This window comes from Phyllostomus discolor, chromosome 12 (assembly GCF_004126475.2).
Source record: "Phyllostomus discolor isolate MPI-MPIP mPhyDis1 chromosome 12, mPhyDis1.pri.v3, whole genome shotgun sequence".
NCBI lineage: Eukaryota > Metazoa > Chordata > Mammalia > Chiroptera > Phyllostomidae > Phyllostomus > Phyllostomus discolor.
Window position 1 is genome coordinate 10,267,356 of NC_040914.2, and position 8,706 is coordinate 10,276,061.

An 8,706-nucleotide genomic window follows, 5' to 3' on the forward strand; every position below is an offset into this window, starting at 1 on the left:
GCCTCAAGTGCTTAACAGTGAACAAATACGTGCTGGACCACCCATCAGGGTAGTCTTCCCTCATCTGGAAATTTGCTGGTCATGTAATTTCAAACTTGTATCCTGGATGCAACCAATTAGTGGAGACCACAACCATGAAGAGGCACCCCTGAAAAAACTGATGAATATCTTACTGAGCTCTTCCTTGAGACCTCACCTAAAATCTTCACTTTTTCAAAGTAGATAGAACTCCTTGAGACACAGAAATCAGTGTGTGTTCTTCTTCATCTTCATTTTTTATCAGAACATTTTTAATTTTTAAAGGTTTTAACAACAACCACCCCCATAATTCAACCAATTTACAATGACTTAGTAACATGCAAATACTTCAGACAGAAGAAACATGGTTGATCTTGATGAATTTACTTATAATAAATTCTCATGATATTTTATGTTAAAATATATGAACTGGCTAGACATTATTAGTCATCTAAAGTAAAATGGCAACATGACGATCTAAACACTGGTATGAATTTATTAGTCAATTTAAGGTCAGTGACTGCAGAGATTTATTTTAAAAATCTGGGGTCAAAATTTTTTAGGAAGCAACCATGTACCTTTGTACACTTGAAGAACAACAGCTAAAAACCTACTATAGATGAATACCATTAAATAATGATGTCAACATCCATCACACATCTGTTTCAAGAACAGCATGTGTTCAAAATTGTACACTTCTTTATAAATAAACATCACAATATTACTAACTACAGAGAAACCAGCAGAATGAGTTCCAAAACATGTTAACTCTCATAAGGCATTCCTGAGCTCTGTTTTAAGGCATCAATTTTTATCTTGTGGTTTTAAGAACATCTTCTTTGCTTTAATTGGTTTTATATCTCCATGTTCACTCCATGTTCACCTTCTTCATAATTGGCACAGTCTCTTTTTGTGACAATTTTTTTCCATGTCCCCCACCAAAGTCCCATTATCTTCTAGCCATTTTTTCATCTGACACATCAAACTCCACTGTTTCATCTTCAACTTCTGTTTGTTCTTAGAATTCATCTGAATCATTGATTTCTCAACTTCAGGATTAAATCCTCTGAATGGCATTTTTCCATAGAGGAGATCTTCACATAACAAGAAATTCTGCCCTTCCATTATAAACCTGTTTTTCTCCTTAAGCTCTGGCAAATCCAAGTACCAGTGTTCTTCACTAATAGTTCTCTTCTCTTACTCTTATAGTTGTTTCTTGGTTTCTGAGTACAATCTTTTTTGCATGAACTTCATGTGAAGCAAATTCTTGGACAACTTAATCTTGCACTCTGCCACCATGCTAGCTTCCACTGGGTCCCACTCTGCCACAGCATGAGTCCTTCTCAAGTCACATCTACTTAAATATCCTTTTCAAGTAAATTTTCTCTTTTCTAAACTTTAATGGATCTTCAGGAAACTTGCAGCCAGGGGAACAATGGGCAACAGCAACTCATCAGGGGAAACCTCCTGAACTTGTTCCCAAGACCCCTTTTCTGTGATTCTGCTATAAGTGGAGAGCAGCCCCATCCTATCCTCACATCTTTCTTACAGTGTGTGAAGAGAGCCACAGCAGACCCACCCAGTCTCTCTTCTACTGTTTTCATTCTAATCTCATCCATATTTCCTCTCCCCAGCTTAATAAACATAGTCTCAAAATTACCTGGTCTTGTGTTGTGGAATTCTTCCTGCACTAACCCAAGAACCCACACCCTAACAGCTGGCTTTAGGCCATCCTGTCCTGGGCCTGGCCCCTTTTCTGGTGATATTTTGAAGTTTAGAATAAATGTTATTGCAAAAGGAAAAAATGTATGTGTGTGTTCTTAAGAGAGGTTAAAAGTAAGTAGTTTCTCTTAACAACTGGGTTATTTGTGAGTGAGTAAAAAGAGACAAGCTTAGAAAGTCAAGGAAAGTTGTCGAAGGTTAGTGGAACAAAGATATAGAGGAAGAGATTAAATGTATAAACACTACACTTTAATTATGTGAATGTCCTTACACCCAAACTGAACAAGGGATACTAACTATATTAGTTAAATGGACGCTGAAGTAGCTATAGAAACACAGACCTCCATGCTTGCTGCTGAAGCAGGGGAAATGTACTTGTGAAACTCTTATTGTCTTCCTCACCTGTGGAACTTTCAGATGGTAATTGTAATTTACAATATGTGTACTTACAGCCCAGTCCCCAAATTAACCTTAAGTTTACAGCTTCTAAGTGTAGAACTAGTGAAAATCAGATTAATAATAAAGACATAATTGCAGGTGGCCCGTGGTAAATGCAATCCCATCTCATGGTGACAATATTTATACTGAAGAAGTGTGTAGTGTTCCCTCAAACTACAAGTCAATGCTATACAAGATGAATACAGAGAAATGAGACAAATAACAAAACTTAGATCATGATAGCTTACAGGATAGAAATGATCCAGAATGTTTGTCTTAACAAAGTCCTGTGAAACTGACTGCTTTCCATTTACCTCCTTTTCTCTTTTGAGTACATATGACTTTGACTTCCATGCATTGTTGAGGTCTTGCTGCATCACCAATAGTTTTATTGTTCAGCAAGAAAAACACTGCCACTAAGTCTTTCTAAGAATCCCACCTAGCACTTGAGACAATGTTATATAACCAAAAATCAGTCACCAATGCATTGTTTAGAAATGGGAAAGTGTGAACAAAATAGTGGCCACATACTAATCCTGACAAGCTCAGGCAAGGCCTGTGTGGTGGGACTTACAAACTCAGAGACCTGAGGTGAACACAGAGGATGGTCTGAATGATGGGCAGTCATGTCCTAGGCCAGCAGCTCTTTAGATAATGACCAATCTTTACCTTAACTGAGCCTGTTTATTGTCTTTTTGCATCTACCATGACATAACTTTAAAATGTCAGGACAATTTATGTTTTTGCAGACCTCTCACTTCAAAACAGACAACAAAAACCTTTTATTGTTATTGTTATTCTGTTCATTATTTAATGTTAACTGTTCTGAACTAATAATCCTAAAAAAATAAAAAGGTTTCTATTGCTTTTACTTTTTCCCAATCTCAGAGATTTCTGCGCTTTGCTATTCTCTGTCTCCCCAATCTAATGCCAGTAGATTTCATGTAAGCCCTTGGGCTCCTGGCTTTGACTGTACTGTATAAAATAAGGTGCAACACTGCTGTTATCTGAAAAAATTTCTCCATTCATTGAGATTTTGCTTCCTGGTGATTGTCTTCAAGATTGTCTCAAAGAAACTCAGAAAAATTCTCTGCAGGTTTAGATGTTTCTTACATTGACAGTTGAAAATTCCAAGCTTCTGATCCAGAAGTGGTCTTTCTGGTGACCCGCCCTAACTCTGCCACTATGCAGAAGCCTGTCAAGAATTGTCTCATCATCTCAAAGCACTCTCATCACCCTCATCATTTACAACATTCCAAAAGTTTAGCCACTCTTTTCTAATTCTGAGCAAAGAGGACCAAACATCTTTTTCTAATGTCAAATGACGTACCTGAGGCTTCTTGAGGTGGGATGATGTTCCAGAGTCACTCAGCCCACAGGTGGACTCAGACATGTCACATATGGTCTATTGGCACTTGGCATGCATGCTTCATTTTTTCTATGTTTTCTTTTATATCACAGGGACTGAAAGTTTCAATATTACTTTTCCCATAAATGTTGTGATTGAGAGTCTAAATATGAGTCAAGTTCAGCCTCCAAGGTAGAGTTGCATTTGATTCAAGAGCTGGAAGGGAGAACGGTCATTATTTCTTTTAATGTGTTGACTGATGGGTGGATTGTGGCAGAAGAAGCAGGTGTTTCCTTACCTGTGCTTGGGGCTGTGGCCATATGACCTTGAGATCAGACTTCCAGTGGCAGCTCCCTCACTTCCATTTCTCTAGGTATTCATGGTTTTATAAGCAGTATATCTTTGTCTTGAAGATGTTTCTGCACATGTGGTCATTGAAGATTTACCTTTAACTGCCCATAATTGGAAATAACACAAGTGTCCATAAAGGGTGAATAGATAAATAAAATTAATGCATCCTTGGAATGAGATATAACTAGAGAATAAAAAAAGAACTATGTCAAAATAGCCAAATTTGGGCTCAAATTAAATACTTCATGCCAAAAAATTTGAAAATTCCAGAAAGTGCCAATGAATTTATACTGAACAGAACTGAAGAGAGTGACCTTAACATTAAAAATGGAGGTGGAGAGGTGAAGAAAAAGGAGATTACAAGAGGGCATTAGAAGACTTTAATAGTAAGGCACATGGTCTTAATTTTCATTGTGCAACTCTCCGGTGCATGCATCTGAAAACACTTCATAAATTGCATACTTTCAATATGTTAAGCTCATTATATTCAACTATAATTGAATAAGTATATTAAAATTATATATATTTCTATGAAATATTGACTAAAGTATAAGTTGAATACAAAGTACAAAACTAAAAAAAAAAGATACTCAACTGTAACTTGACATTTTCTTGCCCATGTTTCTATTTGTCCACAGGGGGTGATAGGACTTCTCTGCAGATGGAGCCCTTTTGGGGCACCACTGACTTCGCCTCAGCTGCACCCATAGTGCAGCAGGGGTCCAACCTCAACAGCATCACTCATTACACCGTTTTTCTACTTCTTCAAACTCCCGTAATGGACTCTGTCTACTCTTCCATCCAGCCAAGCATCACCCCTACAGAGGCCAGTCTTCTGAGGAAGATTTTTTTCCCTAAACCTTCGTTCTTTATGGAGTAAATGTCCACTACTTCTCCAGGTTTCAGCCAAGAGAATACTCATCATGTGCTCATCATGTTCTCCAGACCAGTTGGGAATCAATTACATACTCTGGAGGAATGAGAAATTTTGTTTTGAGGCCCTTCACTGGATTATATTAAGTTCCTAGAGCCATGATTTACCTGACAGCCTGTCTGTGTTAGGAGGTAAAGTCAATGAGCGCAGGGCCCACACTTGTCTTATTGTTTGGAGTTTCCAGGGCCCAGCCAAGATCCTGACACATGACAGATGCTCTGTAAACACGCATTAAATCGATAAGGGAAACTGCACAGTGGAAGCCTGTCACTGTGTGACACTTACAGTTAAATTATGTTCTTATAGACACAAAGGCATTGGTGTCAGCATGAGAGGAGGATGGTGCCTGCTTGGGGACATCCTAAGTTGAGGCCTTTATTTCTCATATCATCTGAAGGAAAGAAAGGAACTTCCTAACAGTGAGGGGTTGGACTGCATTTATTCCTCCAACATCACAGTCCTCCACAGTCCCGCCTTGTTAGTTAGCTGATTCATTTAGCTGATGGTGCAGCTAGGCGGGTAGTATTAAACAGCCAAATTACTTTGACCTGAGAATGCATGTTGCTTCCTATTAAATCAATGAAAGACTCTCTTTCACAGTTCTAGTGTACCACTGCAGATAGAAAATGGGGTCTAACAGCAAAAAAGGGGGACTTTCAAAAAGGGAAATATATACAGAGTAAAACAGGAACCAATCCAATCAATAGGGGCTCAATTATTGATACTTTAACATGTACAAGAGCTAACACATTGGGTTTTTAAAATATAATTCCATGAAGTACACAATATTACTGGAAACCTTACTGTAGCTCATAGAGTCTATAGCAGAAGTTCTATCTGTCCAAATATGACAACTACTTCCAAATACATTTCCCACTTTCCCCAGACCCACTTGAAATATGGCAATTGAATTCTATTTAAATGCCACCCTGTCAAGAATTCAAATGTGTCTTAGTTATAAATTATGTCTTTTCTAGCTGGGTTGAGACATTTTCTTGCATTACAGCAACAGCCTTAATTAACAAAGGTAAAATATTATTGTGAGGAATTAACACCAACTACGGAATACTCCCCGACTTACTGAGACTGAGGGACTTGTTTCACTGGGAAAATAATATAATACATTTCTAATATTTGGGCTATTTTACAGATTCTCATTGTGCCCATCACTATAATTTTCTGGATTGGTGAAACATACACAATTTGCAATTAAAACTTAACTAAGTAAATTTTCAGAGGCTTTTAACCCCCCAGTAGCCAAAAAGCCTTTCAACCTAACATTTACTCCTTTTGGTAAACACATAGCTTTTCTCCTCATTAAATAGTCACTGGTCACTCCATGCATCTAAACAAAGGGAGATATAGATCAACCTTAATAAATGGAGACATTCTGCATTATTATCCAAAACTTATTCATCAACTTGTAAAAACTGATAAATTAGCGATATCCATTTCACAGGTGCACTGCAAGGCAAGGATGATGACCTTAAAGACAATGACATATTCTGTCTAATGGAAGAGAAATCAATTAAAGACACTCACCACCATTGTTGGAAAAACTTTATCAGGGGCCCAACAGCCAATGTACATCTTCTCTGTCTCTGATGCTTGCCTCTACTCATCACAATCAAACATATTTCAGGGATGAGAAGTTGTCAGTGTCAGAGACAGACAGCTATCCCAAGACATCAACAAAACCTTTACATGTACAAATTGATGTTGAACAGTGTAAGTTTGATTGTCTTTACCTGCCTGCTAATATTAGTCATAATAATTGTAGTTGTTCTTTGGACTTTTCTCAGTGTGTATATAGCACAACTGTTAATTTCTAAAGGTGTATATGATAACTTTTATTTTACCTAAAATACTATTTTGTATTAAATACTTTTGAATTTTATTGTTGTTTGAGTACAGTTTTCTGCCTTTCCCCCCTCTCCCTCCCCACCACCCACACAATCCGCACTACTCTCACCTATTTTCATCCCCCCTGTTTTTGTCCATGTGTTCTTTACAGCTGTTCCTGTATACCCTTTACCCTTTTCCCCCACTATCCCGTCCCCTCTCCCCTCTGGTTACTGTCAGTTTGTTTTTAATTTCATTGTCTTTGGTTAAATTTTTCTTGCTTGTTGGTTGATTTTTCTTTTGAGGCAGGTAGTAAGAAGCTAGAAATACTCCTTTGCGAGTGAAATGGGGAAATTGAGAGAGGTGGCTGAAAAAACCGGTCAAGGAATTTACATCTGGATACAAAAGTTTACCCAGGTGAAAAGACCCAGATTCATAGCAATAAATGAAGTGTGCTGGACCTTGCTTTCAGGGTGGCCTTTCCTCTTTTGGCACATAGCTGCTCAAGTAATTTAGAACTTCTGGCCTGGTACTGACCAATTAATGGAGACCACAACCCTGAAAGGACACACTTGAAAAAGCTGATGAATTTTATCTTGAGATCTTCCCTGAGACCTTGCCTAAAATGTTCACCTTTTGAAAGCAATATACTCAACACAAATTATACTGTGTGCACTCTTGCTTTTATTTTTAAAAGGTTTTATTTATTCATTTTTTTAAGAAAGTGGATGGAGATATTGTGAGAGAGAGAGTGAAACATCAATGTGTGAGAGAAACATTTTCAATTTGTGCCTTGCACATCCCCAACAGGGGACCTGGCCCACAACTCAGGCATATGCCCTCACTGGGAACTGAACCAAGGACTTTTCAGTTCATAGGCCGATGCTCAGTCCACTGAGCTAACCATCCAGGGCCACATGCAAACTTCTTTAGGAACATCTACTGAATTGTTTTTCTTTCTCTAGGGCAGGGTAAATTTCTATTCTTGACATCTCTGAGGGGTTCCCAGGAGATTTGCAATAAGGGAGTATGGTGGCAGCAGCTTGTCTCAAGCAACCCCCCTAAACATTTCCACAAGGCCCCTTTTCTGTGACTCTTCAATAAGCTGAGAGTAGCCCCTCCTAGTCTCACATGTTTCCCATAATGTTTTAAGACACAGTCTCTCTTATGATTCTCTCTTTTTTTTCCCGAGGCCTATCCTTGTGTCACTGTCCCCTGCTTAAATAAATATAGCCTCAGAATTACCTGGGCTTATTTTTAGAAATCCTTCAGGTAAAAAGTCAAGAATCTGTGCACCACTGGCTAACCTTTGGTAAACTTGCCCTGGGCCAGGTCCCCTTTCTGGAAACATTTTGAAGTTTAGAAGAGATGCAATTGCAAAGTGAGGAAAAGTGATGTGTGTGTGTGTTTGAAGAGAGTGTAAAAGTAACTAGTTTGTTCTATTGAGTTGGTTATTTCTGAGTGAAAAGAAACAAACTAAGATCAAGGAAAGTTGTGGAAGATTACTGTAATAAAATATGAAGAAAGAAATTTTATCAATAAAATTGTGACTGAAGACGAGAATAAATACACAGGCTACAGCAAACCTGTGGAGAGAAGGGGGACAGCAAGGCTACTTTCTCAAGAGGAGAGCACACCAACCCTTGCCTAGACAGGCTTTTATTGTTTTTTCTTGGGTCTTACATCAAAGAAGGATTTAGTATCTATTACATAGAATATTATTGTCTACATGTAAGCTACAATCAAGGAAATGAAAATAACATGCAGAAGAGAAGGGTGGCAAGCTGATTAGCTCTGTCCTTAAGAAAATTCACATAGGCTTTGGAAATTACCTTGAAGATAGACAATACACATCTACTATTTTAGACCAGGTTGACAGAGTATTAGGAATAGCAAGCCATAAAAGTCTGTACGCATTTTCTAGGCCTGATTCCCATGGGAAAACTCGGTTTGAAGGTCTGGCTCCTGCCCACCACCTCGCTTCTGTAGGTTTTGCATACAGAGCTGAGTCACATTTGCCAGACCAAAACAAACCGGTCCCCTATAAGCCCCC

General features: G+C 38.3%; 1 pseudogene; it reads right to left on the reverse strand.

Moving 5' to 3' along the window:
* Nucleotides 1-807: 807 nt before the first annotated feature.
* Nucleotides 808-1,329, reverse strand: LOC114511384 (annotated as a pseudogene).
* Between the last annotated feature and the right edge of the window lie 7,377 nt (nt 1,330-8,706).